This window comes from Pogoniulus pusillus, chromosome Z (genome assembly GCF_015220805.1).
Source record: "Pogoniulus pusillus isolate bPogPus1 chromosome Z, bPogPus1.pri, whole genome shotgun sequence".
NCBI classification, from domain to species: domain Eukaryota; kingdom Metazoa; phylum Chordata; class Aves; order Piciformes; family Lybiidae; genus Pogoniulus; species Pogoniulus pusillus.
Window position 1 is genome coordinate 28,066,962 of NC_087309.1, and position 12,507 is coordinate 28,079,468.

General features: G+C 46.0%; 1 protein-coding gene across 4 annotated transcripts in view; it reads right to left on the bottom strand.

Annotated features, from left to right (window-relative positions):
* The window catches only part of ZBTB7C (zinc finger and BTB domain containing 7C), a 126,817-nt gene that overhangs the window by 81,584 nt on the left and 32,726 nt on the right, over positions 1-12,507 (bottom strand). The gene's annotated exons all lie outside the window — the stretch shown is intronic.

The following is a 12,507-nucleotide window of genomic DNA, read 5'->3' on the forward strand; positions in this document are numbered from 1 at the left end:
GACACTGCGTCTTGCAATACAAGGCAGAGGTTGAGCCCCCAAACCCTCCCAGAACCTTGACAGCTGTGGAGACTACTGCATGAGGAGTGCGGTGGATCACTCCATCAAAAAGTATCTCAACTCCTAACAGCACCTTCAACATCCATGTTGGTACCAGTGATAACTTGCATACTATCAGGCTCCAAGCTGCTGCTGTGAGGAGCCACAGATACCAAGAGAGTGGTGTTGACCCTGCCCATAGGTGGTTTTGCTGGAACAAAAGCAAAGGCCACACAAACCTGTTTTTTTTCTTCCCTAAGGCATCATGAGATGCCCACTACGAGTAGGTAGGGCCTCAGCATCCTGGAAGCAACAGTTTTAACACCAAGGAACAAAAGACCACATTGGGGAAGGGAATGCTAGGAAACTTTACAGGCTCCTGAGCTTCATTTGAGACCTGGTGTTTGCAGCGTGGGCTGCATTTCATCTTTTCCTAAGTAACTCCTACCAGGAAGCGTTACAGAAAGGGGGCATTTGAAGGCAGAAAAGTTGGTCTCCAAACGTAATTTATATTTTTTTAAAGTCCTTTGTTAGCAGCTCTTCTGGGGAGCGAGTCCTGTGGAGGCGGTGCAGTGCAATGTGCACTCCTAAATTAGTTTCCAGGCACTTGGGATGCTTTATTATTAATTTTCTCCAAATATTAGGTAATGCTTTTAGCCCCTTTCAAAGTCTGTATGAGGGGTCTTTGATGCATTGTGGGACTTGAAAGTTGCAGGTGTAAAGAAGCATTTCTTTTAAGTCCTCTCTTTTATCAAGCATATTCTGTTCTGTTCGCTATAATCCACACAATGGCGCGAGAGTCTTGACCTGCTTCATGTCTGATGGGTTGGAATCTCAGATGCATAGGATAAAACAGCCATTTCTAGCAATACAGCTTAAACACTTAGGGCTCTATTCAGGCAAATATTACCCAGGGGTCTGTCACGCCACTGAAAAGCTGCAGAAATTGGCTCTGTAGATAGCTGACCAATTCAGCAGTGAGAAATGACCCTGCTACATTAACTCCCCTTTTCATTTCACCCTGGGCGAGCCAGGGTCTGGAGGTAACCGCAGCAGGAGGCGAGAGCCGGTTAAAGCCAGATTCATTTTCTTTATATAAAGTATTTTTTTGTGTGTATGTGACCATGAATGTCATTATGTGTATCTGCAAAAGAGGGAAAGTAATGACATTAGGGCACAGGCACAGAAATCAGTGAGGTTTTTGTCTTATGGTTACAAGGAAGCACTGTCACATCTTCTGGTAGCATAAAATTTGCAGCCTTTAAGATGCTGCAGGCAACTCAGATAACCAGGTCTCTGCCTCTGCTCAAGGTATGTGGGCTTTGGTGGACCACTTCATGCCATACAGTATCAGTCTCCTCCACATGTTAACCAGGATTAATAGCTCTTGTTCTATATTAATTCACCAATTTTATTTTTTCCTGTTTACACCTAAAGTTCACCAGCTGAGAGATGGCTTCTGCCCAATACATAGGAACTAGGACAACAACATAAAGCAAAACATAGCCTTGAAAAAGCAAACACATTTTGGTACCAAATAAAGGGGGGTTGTACTTCAGACAATGGCACAAACAGGTTTTGACAGAACTACCAGGCTGTTATTTTAGGATATTTATCTCCTCTCATCGATCTCCTCTTGACAGGTCAGAGCTAGGAGAGATTCTGTAAAAGGTGATTCAGAAATTCAGGAGTAGAATTTTGTGTAAGAGCTGAAGTTCATAAATAGGTTGAAGCTGCTTGAATTTGCCTTGCACATCTTATTACCTGGGAGCAAGAGATGTCTCTAGGACAAGCCAGAAAAGGAGTGTTCAGACTGTTCTGGGAGATATTTTTAAGAGGGATGGGTCCTGTTTTTATGACTCCCCTTGCCTGCTCCAGTGCCTGCCTCTGGTATATCTGCAATCACAGAATCATAGAACGGTTTAGGTTGGAGATGACCTCTAGTTTCAACCCCCAGCCATAGGCAGGGACACTTCCCACTAGAACAGGTCACTCAAAGCCTCATCCAACCCGGCCTTGAACACCTCCAGGGAGGGAGCATCCACAGTGTCCCTGGGTAACCTGTGCCAGTGTCTCACCACCCTCACTGTAAAGAACTTCTTGCTAACATCTAATCTAAATCTTCCCTCTTCCATTTTAAATCCATTACTCCTCATTCTGTCATTACAAGACCTTGTAAATAGTCCCTCCCCACCTTCCTGTCGGTGCCCTTCAGATACTGGAAGGCCACTACAAGGTCTTCTCAAAGCCTTCACTTCTCCAGGCTGAAAAGCCCCCACTCTCGTAGCCTGTCCTCACAGGAGAAGTGCCAAAAACATATATCAGAGCCTTGATAACCAAAAATTTTCACTAAAAGGCCATTTCTTAAGCTAGATAAAAAGTAATAAACCAATTTTGCATGACATAAACACAGGTAAGTCTTTCCTGACATGAGCAAAATATCTAGCAGTATCTCCAGAGCCTGTAAAGAAGGGTATGTGTGCAACTGCAGCCCTTGGCTCCAGTGTGCATGATTTCATCAGGATTGGCTGTATGAGCAAATCTGATACCCAGGATATGATCTTCCACCCTGTTTGCTTACTCCAGGATGCTACAAGGAACAAGCCTGATTTCCAGAGATGCTGTGCATCTCTCCCATTACTGGTACAGTGGTAGCAGCACCATGTACCAAAAATAATGTGGAAAAGTCCCAGCTCTCACATTAACCACCTGGTAAGGAGGCTTTTTATGAACCCTCTAAAGAATTTGTACTAAACCACCATGCAGGCAGGAGGAGCTTTTGCCCTGTATGTGAGTGGTGCAGTGCTGGTCTGCTGGAAGGAGGCTGACAGCTCATTGTTGTGTATCCTACACATTCTCTGAGCTGACAAAGAAGTTCCCAACAACGTGATGATTTATCAGGTTATAGTCTGGAAAAGGAGATTATTTCAATCAAGAGAATGGTTCTATTCCTTTGTGGAAAATGAGAACTTTTGCTTCATACAAGGACTCTGGCAAAAGCAGAGGCAGGACAAGGATGGGACACATCACTCACAAGTCAAGAGAAAGATGCTGTTGCAGCCAACAGGAAAGTCTGTACAAATTGTAAGGAATCCAAAACTGCTCCTCTGAGAGAGAGAAGAAGAAAAAGGATGCAAAACCTACAAGAGAAACTAAATCTATTTGTAAATTCCAGGCACAGCCAACTATGGCAGCCAGTGCAGGAGTGTGGAGATGATAATGGAGACTGATGGATAATTCACATAATTATTAGATACCTTCCAACTCAAATATGCTGAGAGGCCAATTATTTAATACCAAGGACAATGCAGATGGATGTTTAATAAGCAGAATCACTCTGGAACTGTGGGAGCTCAAGGGACCAGACCCCACCCTGGTGCAAATTGGGTGCAAATACTCAGTTCTTGTGCTACCTGCTGGTCTCCATAGTCATCACTGGCTTTGCCAGGGGTGCAGGGGCTGAGGCATACGGAGGGGAAACGCAGTTGGGTTTAGGGAGTGGATATGTATGAGAGCTCCCTTGATGGCGAAGGAGAATGGCTCCACTCCTCTAGGCTGCTCACCACACCCAGCAGTGCGGCCAGAGACCTTCCAGGCTGCCTTCTATAAAGGCAAGGGAGTTGCTGCTCCCAGAAATACAGGCTGTTTTTTTTCTCCCTGCCTGCAGAGAGGCAGCAGAGATTAAGTGGGACCTGATTACCACTTGCTTTGAAGACAGCGATAATCCCTGGAAACAGAGCATCACTTCTCTGGCTCTTCTGCTTGGAGGGGTGGTGGGAAGAAGCTGGGTCTCAGGACCCTCCCTGCCCACCTTTCTGGCAGGTGACCCTGCAGACACATTGTCCCTCAACCTGAGCTGTTCCTGCAGTCAGAGAAGAGGGAAATGCACTTAGCTCATCCCAGGATCAGCTGTAAAATGGGATAAAACCCTCTCACTCACTATAAAGGGCCTCCACATTGTTAAATGTCTGAAGAAAAGCCCTTGCTGAAGGCCCTTCTCATTTCTGCCTTCTTTATCTCCCTTCATCTAAGAATATAACTACTCTATGAGAAGCTGAAGTCTCAAAATCTGCATCTCTGTATGATCCACCCACCACTACTGCTCATGCATGTCCGTGTAGTCCAGACCACAGCACAGACACAAGAATATAGATAACAAAGATTTTTTTTAATATATATATATAAGGATGGAGAAACACTGGCATAGGTAAATGTCCCAAGCCTGGAAACATGGCAGGTTGGACAGGACTCTGTGCAGTTTGATATAGATGAAGATGTCCCTGCATGATGGGATTTGCACTAGATGACCTTTAAAATCCCTTCCAACACAAACTTTCCTATGATTCTATGACTCTACAATAATCCATCATTGATGTGCATCTCAGCATCCTTAATGTATGTACTGCATGAAGAGCAGGGGGCACGTGGGAATTTGGTCCCTGACAGATGGGGACCTGAGGGGATTCACAACATGGCTCTGCCAAGGCTTTGGTCAGTGCAAACCAGGCAGCTGCAGATAAAATGATGGTATAAAAAGACCAGCCTCCAGTGCAGTGCAAGATACCTCAGTTCAGCAACATTAACCCAGGCTCTGATTCTGATGTATCTGAACCAGCTTAGACAATAAAAAAAGGGATGTTTCTTTCTTCCTATTCAAGACCTGTAAGCAAACACATAAGGCACAGCCTCCTGCATGATACCTGCAGAACACAGGTCTGGAAAGGACCTTGAAATGTCACCCAGATCACAGCCCCATGACTGGGTCTGCAATGGGGCCAAGCACAGCAAAAGCCAAAAGCACTTCAAGCATTAACAAATATTCCTGCTCAGTGCTCTGCAGCTGCCAGCATATCTTCTGCCTGCTCTTTCCAGCACTGCAGCACAGAGAACACACATATTTGTGACAGCTTCTCCTATGGATTTACAGAAAGAGCAAATAGTGATTTGCTTGTTGACAACAGCAGAGAATCGTGATGGTGGTAAAGCTGATTTGTGCTGATCTACCAACATGACAAACTACCTCCTCCACAGGAGAGGAGGTAACTGAAAGGCAAGATCAAACCCTTAAGGCCCCAAGAAAACCATACTCCCCAACTCATGCCCTGCTTGTGAGGAGCCAGCAGCTCTCCCCACAGCCACCCCTCAGCACACTGAAATGCATACTCACTGGTACCCTTGTTTTCATTTCAAATCTCTGGCGACACTCCCTTTGCTCCTTCAATCACTTCCTAAGGATTAATGAGGAGGAAAAATAAAAAGGTGACAAAAACTTTAATCAGGTCCAGAACTGAGCTGCTGGTTAAGAAGAGCTGGCTCCAGAGAAACCTTCTGCAGGATGATAAGAAACCAACAACCCAGGCCTGCTTATGCTCTCATACCACCTGTGTTTCCATGGTCAGTTTAGCTGTCTCTCTTCTCATCACCTTCCCCTCATGCCTGTATCACAAAATCACCTAGCAACACTGTGCCATGGAGGTGCAAACCCAGCCTGTCCTCCTGCTGTATCACATCTCCTGTGACAGCTGGGAGATAAAACAGTCTGGAAATGGATCCCATCAAAGCAGCGTCAGCTGATTCGCTTATCCCAACCTCTCTCCCCTCCCTCCCAGGTAGCATCATGGCTTGATCCCTTTGGGATTATCAACTTGCCAGGTCTTCCCACACCCATAACTCCGTTGGCAGTGATACCTTTGTGGTACCTGCAGCAGTACACACAACAAACCCTTGTCCTGCAGGTATGGTGCAGAGGGGGAAAGCATACCACTTAGTTGATGGGTTGAGGAGAATCTCATGGTGCTGAAGGCAAAGTGTAAGGTCCTGCACCTATGCTAGGGCCAGCCTCGATATCAATACATGCTAATGAAACTGAGAGCAGCCCTGCAGAAAAGGACTGGTGGACATGAAGATGGACGTGAGTCAACAATGTGCATATGCAACCCAGAAGGCAAACTGCATCCTTAACTACATCAAAAGAAGCATGTCCAGCAGGTCAGGAGAGGTGATCCTGCCACTTTGCTCTGGTACAGACCACACCTGGAGTACTGAGTCCAAATCTGGAGCCCCAAGCACAGGAAAGACATGGAATTGCTAGACTGGGTACAGAGGAGGGCCACAAAGATGATCTGGAGCATCTCTCCTATGAAGACAGGCTGAAACAGTTGGGGCCGTTCATCCTGGAGAAGAGAAGGCCCTAAGGAGCCTTCATCAGTGGGATGATCAAGGAGTTTAGCATGAGAACGCTTTGGGGTACTGAGCCTTGATGCAGTACAACCTTAAGGTGTGGACTCCCACCCACTGCCAGCTGTCATAGTAATAGCTGTCCTGAGCCTTCCTAGTACCACTTTGGTAAGGACAGAGAGGAAGAGCACCACGGCTGCTACATGACCAGAGCACCTTGACACACACGCTATGGGAGTTCATACCTAGAAACTGCTCCTGTGGTTCAGCAGTCATACGGAGAGGCAGCATTTGTATGCAAAAGAAGTGATGAGTATTTTCCCCAAAATGGCACTACCAGCTCATGATTATCCTTTATATAGGAGTTATGGCCAGGGTCAAGGAGCTCCCTTCAACTAGTGGAAGATGCGAGAGAAAAGGGATCTCTCTGCCAATGATGTGCAGTCAGCTAGTGAGGAAATGGACTGTTTATTGCATGCAGTCTCTGAATTTGCCAGGTCTGACACGAGCAGAGCCCATTTACTACATTTTACATGAGATTGAAAGCAAGGCAAGGAGACACTTGCATCATGAGTCGCCTAAAAATGGAGACACTGCCTTCCCCCACAAGTAGTTCCCAGGTGAAACAACCACCTAAACATCTCTTCCTTTCCTTCTCCAGACAGCTTTGACATGGATTTACTGGAGCAAGATCCACCATTTCCAGTTCCTACTACCTATACACAGGCGAGCAACTGGGAACCCTCTCCCTGCATTTAGATGGAGGCACCAATCTTCTTGGAGATTGGACTAGATGGCTTTTAAAGGGCACTTCCAACACAAAACATTCTACAGTTCTATGATTTATGGGATTCTTTCTCATGGGAAAGTGCCAGCAACATTTTTCAAGACAGGCTGACACTTGGATGACTGCCTTGGGACCAAGGAATCAAGGGTCTCTGACCACCTGGCCCATTTTATTTAACTGGTAATGTAATTGGTGTATGTACACACTCAGGGAACAGAGGAAAAACACAAAAGGTAACCTTTGTGATGGCCTGTAATTTTTTTTTATGCTTCTACAACCATCAGTATGAGCACATTTAGCTAACAAGAAATGCACAGAACACAGGTGACTCATAAAGCACACAATGGCTGCAGACCAGGCCAGTGACTGCAACTCTGCAGGCTAGGCAAGCTCTGGAGCCATGATGAACTCCAAGGAGACTTCTCTGCAACTAATGAGTCCATCAGCTTTCAAGAGCAGCCAGCTGCTCTGACCTTGTGCATTGAAGTGCGACCTCCATCCTTAGCCTCAGCCCCAGTTCAAATCATTAGCTGATGAGTAACCACTACCACCAGGGACTAATGGCTCGTTTGCCACTCAAAGCCAAAAACGATCAGCAAGGGGGCAAAGAGCTTAATGCAGCCCACTGTCAATATGCCCACGTGGGGCAGCACCATCGTCTTGATTGTGGGCAAAATTCCCAGGGAATGCTGCAAAAATTCCTGCAGTGTCCTGGCTTCGTGCCAGAGCTCAACAGCTCTGCTAAGGTCAATGCATAACCTTCTCCTGGCATTAGGGCAGTACTTCCCTTGAGCATTGCTGCTCTTCAGCTCACTTCTACTTAAAGCTGCCTCCTCCTGTCTACAGGCAGAGTCTTGCATTACAGTTTCTCCCCATGGCAAAGGGAAGTCAGGGACACAACAGTTTGCGATGCAACACTTGAAAAAAAAAATCACTGTTTGAGGCTCAGGAGAATCCTCGTGGGATGAGACTATGAGGGGGAGTTTCTGGGCTAAGCCAGGCTGCATTTGAATTACAGTTTCTTTAGAATCATAGAATCAACCAGGTTGGAAGAGACCTCCAAGATCATCCAGTCCAACCTAGCACCCAGCCCTAGCCAGTCAACTAGACCATGGCACTAAGTGCCTCAGCCAGGCTTTGCTTCAACACCTCCAGGGACAGTGCCTCCACCACCTCCCTGGGCAGCCCATTCCAATGGCAAATCACTCTCTCTGCCAACAACTTCCTCCTAACATCCAGCCTATATTTCCCCCGGCACAACTTGAGACTGTGTCCCCTTGTTCTGTTGCTGGTTGCCTGGGAGAAGAGACCAACCCCCACCTGGCTACAGCCTCCCTTCAGGTAGTTGTAGACAGCAATGAAGTCACCCCTGAGCCTCCTCTTCTCCAGGCTAAACAACCACAGCTCCCTCAGCCTCTCCTTATAGGGTTTGTGTTCCAGGCCTCTCACCAGCCTTGTTGCCCTTCTCTGGACACCTTCCAGCACCTCAAAATCTCTCTTGAATTGAGTGGCCCAGAACTGGACACCCATTGCCATGAAAAGGGGCCTGAAGAATAGAGTCTGTGAACAACCACACTCATGGTCCACCCTTTAAGCCAGCTAACTGCTAGCTCGGGGAAATGCCTTGGTTTCCTCGTAGCAATTACTAAAATAGGGTGGGCATAGCTGAGTGTAGCCCAGGCTTCGTTCTCCTACTCCCAAAGCACACGTGGGATGAAAAGCTATAAAGGAAAGAGGCTCGCCTGTGGCTTTCCCCTCAGCCACAAGGTCCCATTTAGCTCCTTGGGGTGGTTTCTAGATGAATTGAACACACCCTCCTGGATATGACGTTAAGGTTTCTAATTACCATCCTTGAATACATCACTAACATGCCACATCACCTCACTTTTAAGTCTATTCCTACCACAACATGTGTCTACAAGGGAAGCTTCTGCCTCTCTTTACTACAGCAACAACCCCATCCCCTGGCTGGGATGAGTTGCAGAGACAGGAAGGACTATTACCAAGCTGCCAGGTGAAAAGGCATGCTTATGCTGCTCTTGAGGTCAAACCCATATGAAGAAACAGCCCTTATCCAGGGAATCTATCTTGGAGGTAGCCCTATTCTCAACAGAAAAGCACTCACCTTCTCTCAAAGAGTCCATCCATGTTCTACCCCTGACCAGCCAGGAGCTTAACTTTAGCTGTGAGATTTTTGGTCTGAAAGCCAGCAGCATGGAGCATGCCATTTCCTGGGTCCATACCATGTGGTGATGCTGGGACAGCCTGATAAACCTGTACCAGTCCCTGGCACGCTGGGTAGAATTCAGCTTCAGATTAAGGCATCTTAGTTGTAAATCCTGAGTTTAGTTGCCTACACACAGGTTCCTATTGTCATGTTAGACTCCCTAAGCTATTCGACTTGTGTGTGTTTTTGCTAGATATGACTCTGCACTTGCATTCCTCTTGATTGACAGCTGAGGACGAAGCAATATGACTTAGGGCAAAACTAGACACTGTCTATCAGCTGAATCATGACCTACAGGTAGAGTGGTTGCCCCAGTTCTTCTTGCAGCACATGAGGACAGAGTCATCATGATTTGGGGGGTCTGGAAAGCCATTTAGTTACTCAAAGATCAGCACCGATTTCAGGTTGAGAAACATCCTCCAGGCTCCACTGAACAAACAGCCAGCAACTACAATAGAAGATTGGGCATCAAGTTCATATTTTTATCTTCCACTGCAGCCCACCTCCAGCTGCTCATCCAAGTTTCAACCGCTCCAAAATAAAAATCATTTGCTTCAGATGAGGATGCCCTCCAGCTCTGCACTCTCAGGCCCCTGCTGTGATGAGTGGCACAGTCCTGGCACACAAACACTTCCAGGATGGTTCCAGTGTTTGTGTGCCTCCTGTGTAATACCACTGAAGAGAATAAATTTGACAAAGAAAGGAGAAGGAACAACTGATTTGAAATCCCCTGCCCTGAATCATTCACCAAAGGGAATTTTCTCCCTGGTTTTCAAATCATCTTGGAGGTTGCTTCCACAGTGCCATTTGCAAGCCCTCTGTTAATCTGGAAAGCAGATGCTGCTACAGGCTGTATTACAACTTCTTCAATAAATCCCCATCAAATACTACTTTAAGATGCCCAAGACTTCTGCAATCAGTTTTTTTCATCATGATGTATCTGAAAACCAAACATCACGAAAAACCTTTGCTGTGATTCAGCTGTAACGAGCAAGCCTAAGCCTGGGGAAGAGCATAGCTCACATCTCCCTTCATGTCTGGGTGACCTCAGGCTCCTCCTACAGGACTCTGCCCATTTCCTTCTCATGATCTTGAGAGCCTTTGGCCTTACCAGGCATATTAGTGAATCAGGAAAGAGCCAGAATGATTTTCTAGCAGGATTAATAATGGAAATCAAGCTATGGAACTGCAGGCAAACATTGCCATGTTGTCAGACAGAAATTAGCGTGAATCTTGGCTTCAGCGGAGATCAGAAGAGAACAAGAGCTGCCCTCCCATCCAAACCTCAACATCTAAGGTGTTTCCAGAGACAAAATAACAGACTAGCCCCTTTGCCATCTAAGAAGTAAAGATACTGCTTCCTTTAGTAATGCTTCCCAGTCAGGTGGACAGGCCGCTGTGTCCCCATCCCTTCCGGAGGTTTGCAGAGGCAGATGAGATGTGTGATCAGGACGCATCTAGACTTCCAGTGCAATCATAGAGTCTAGCCATGGTGAAACACCACTGCACACACTATCAGGTGTGCAAAACCCAAGCCGTGCTGCCTTTGGGGATAATTCTTCCAGCAAGTCAGTTTTATGTTAAGATGCATGGTACAAAGCAGACAGCCAGAGTCACCTGTTGTGCACCTGCAGAAAAATGCTAGTTAGGTAGACTGAGCTAATTATCTGGAGTTCATGAACAAAGGAGAGAAGCTACATCAAGATCCAGATAATCTCAGCTAGATATCTACTTTAGGAAGAGAAAACATGTCACTGAAATTGTCCTTACTGCTCTTCATCAATGGTGAAGGCAGCCTGGGCCACTAGGGAAGAGCTGGCTAACATCCAGGTAGCTAAATGTGAACAAATGATTCCCACCTCACCAGAAAATGCTCTGCTCAATTGAAAATACCATTTCTGTCAATTAACAAAGCAACTGCAGAGCCTGAAAGTCTATACTGTCATGGACAGGCAATGTCCTGGAGAAGCCCATTGGAGTCAAGAGGATCAAGTCACCCATGGCCCTGAAGAAAATTCCACCTGGCAAGCACACTCTGAAAAAAACCTTTAACATGTGGGTGCTCATTGCCTATGAGAGTGTTTGTGGTGATTATTGCTATTTTTAATGGCAACTCATTTTTGTGTATGGACAAAACCGCTTGGACTCAGAGTATTCTGATGGTGGACATGTGGGTAGCAGCACCCACAGTAGATGACAGGGCACTACATGGACAAAGTGTTGACACAGTGCTCTGGGTTGCCAGGTACTGTGATTTCCAGCCAAAAAATACCTTCAGGCAGCTTATTCCTCCCACATGTAGAGAAATGAATGCTCAGTGGAACATGATGGATGAGCTGAAATGACATTTAGTTGAACAAGAGGAGGTTTAGATTGGATATTAGAAGGAATTTCTTCACTGAAACGGTTCTCAGACACTGGAACAGGCTTGCCCTAGGAGGTGGCTGAATCCTCATCCCTAGAGTGTTTAAAAGATGCAGAGCTGTGATGCTAAGGGACATGGTTTAGCACAAGACTTGGTAGAGTTAGGTAACAGTTGCACTTGATGATCTTGAAGGTCTTTTCCAACCAAAACAATTCTATGATCCTGTGCTTTGAAGGAGAAGTGGTCTTGGATGCATCTTTGGATTTACATCCTTTCCCATCTCCAGCCCTCAATTTCTTCCTTCCTGTGTGAAAATGGAAACAACTATGTCAGCTGTGGTTGGACAGGGCTTTGAAATCGACAGATGAGAAGTGGTAGATAAGATGGTGCAGCATTCTTCCAGTAATGGAGGGAGAAGGAAAGCCATCAAAGAAGGAAAACCCTCATATTATAAATAATAGTCTAGAAATTACATAAATTGAATGCATTATAAAACAATCCTCTAAGAAGCAGCTGCTTCATTCTTTACTGTTGATAGCACCAACAGAAGAGGGAAATTGCCACAATGTATTCTGCAACACATGACCCTGATGCTCCTTTACAAACTCTAATGTCCCCTGATTGCAAAGTCAATTTAATATTTACCCTAAAACACAGAATCTCACAAACAATCCCAATCATACTCCCCCAGTGCTTCTGTCCAAATTAAATGCATAGGCACTCACTTCATTCTTCAGTGCAGATAAACAACAACATGCTGTGGAGAGCAGACGAGAGAGCAGATCAAGACATCACAGCAGATATCTGTCTGTCCTGGCTAGCCTGGTCGAAAAGAAGTCAGGCTGAAAAATAATCTGGCAAAGGGCTCTGCTGGAAATACTCTCAAATCTCCAAAGAGAGCTCACCTGACAC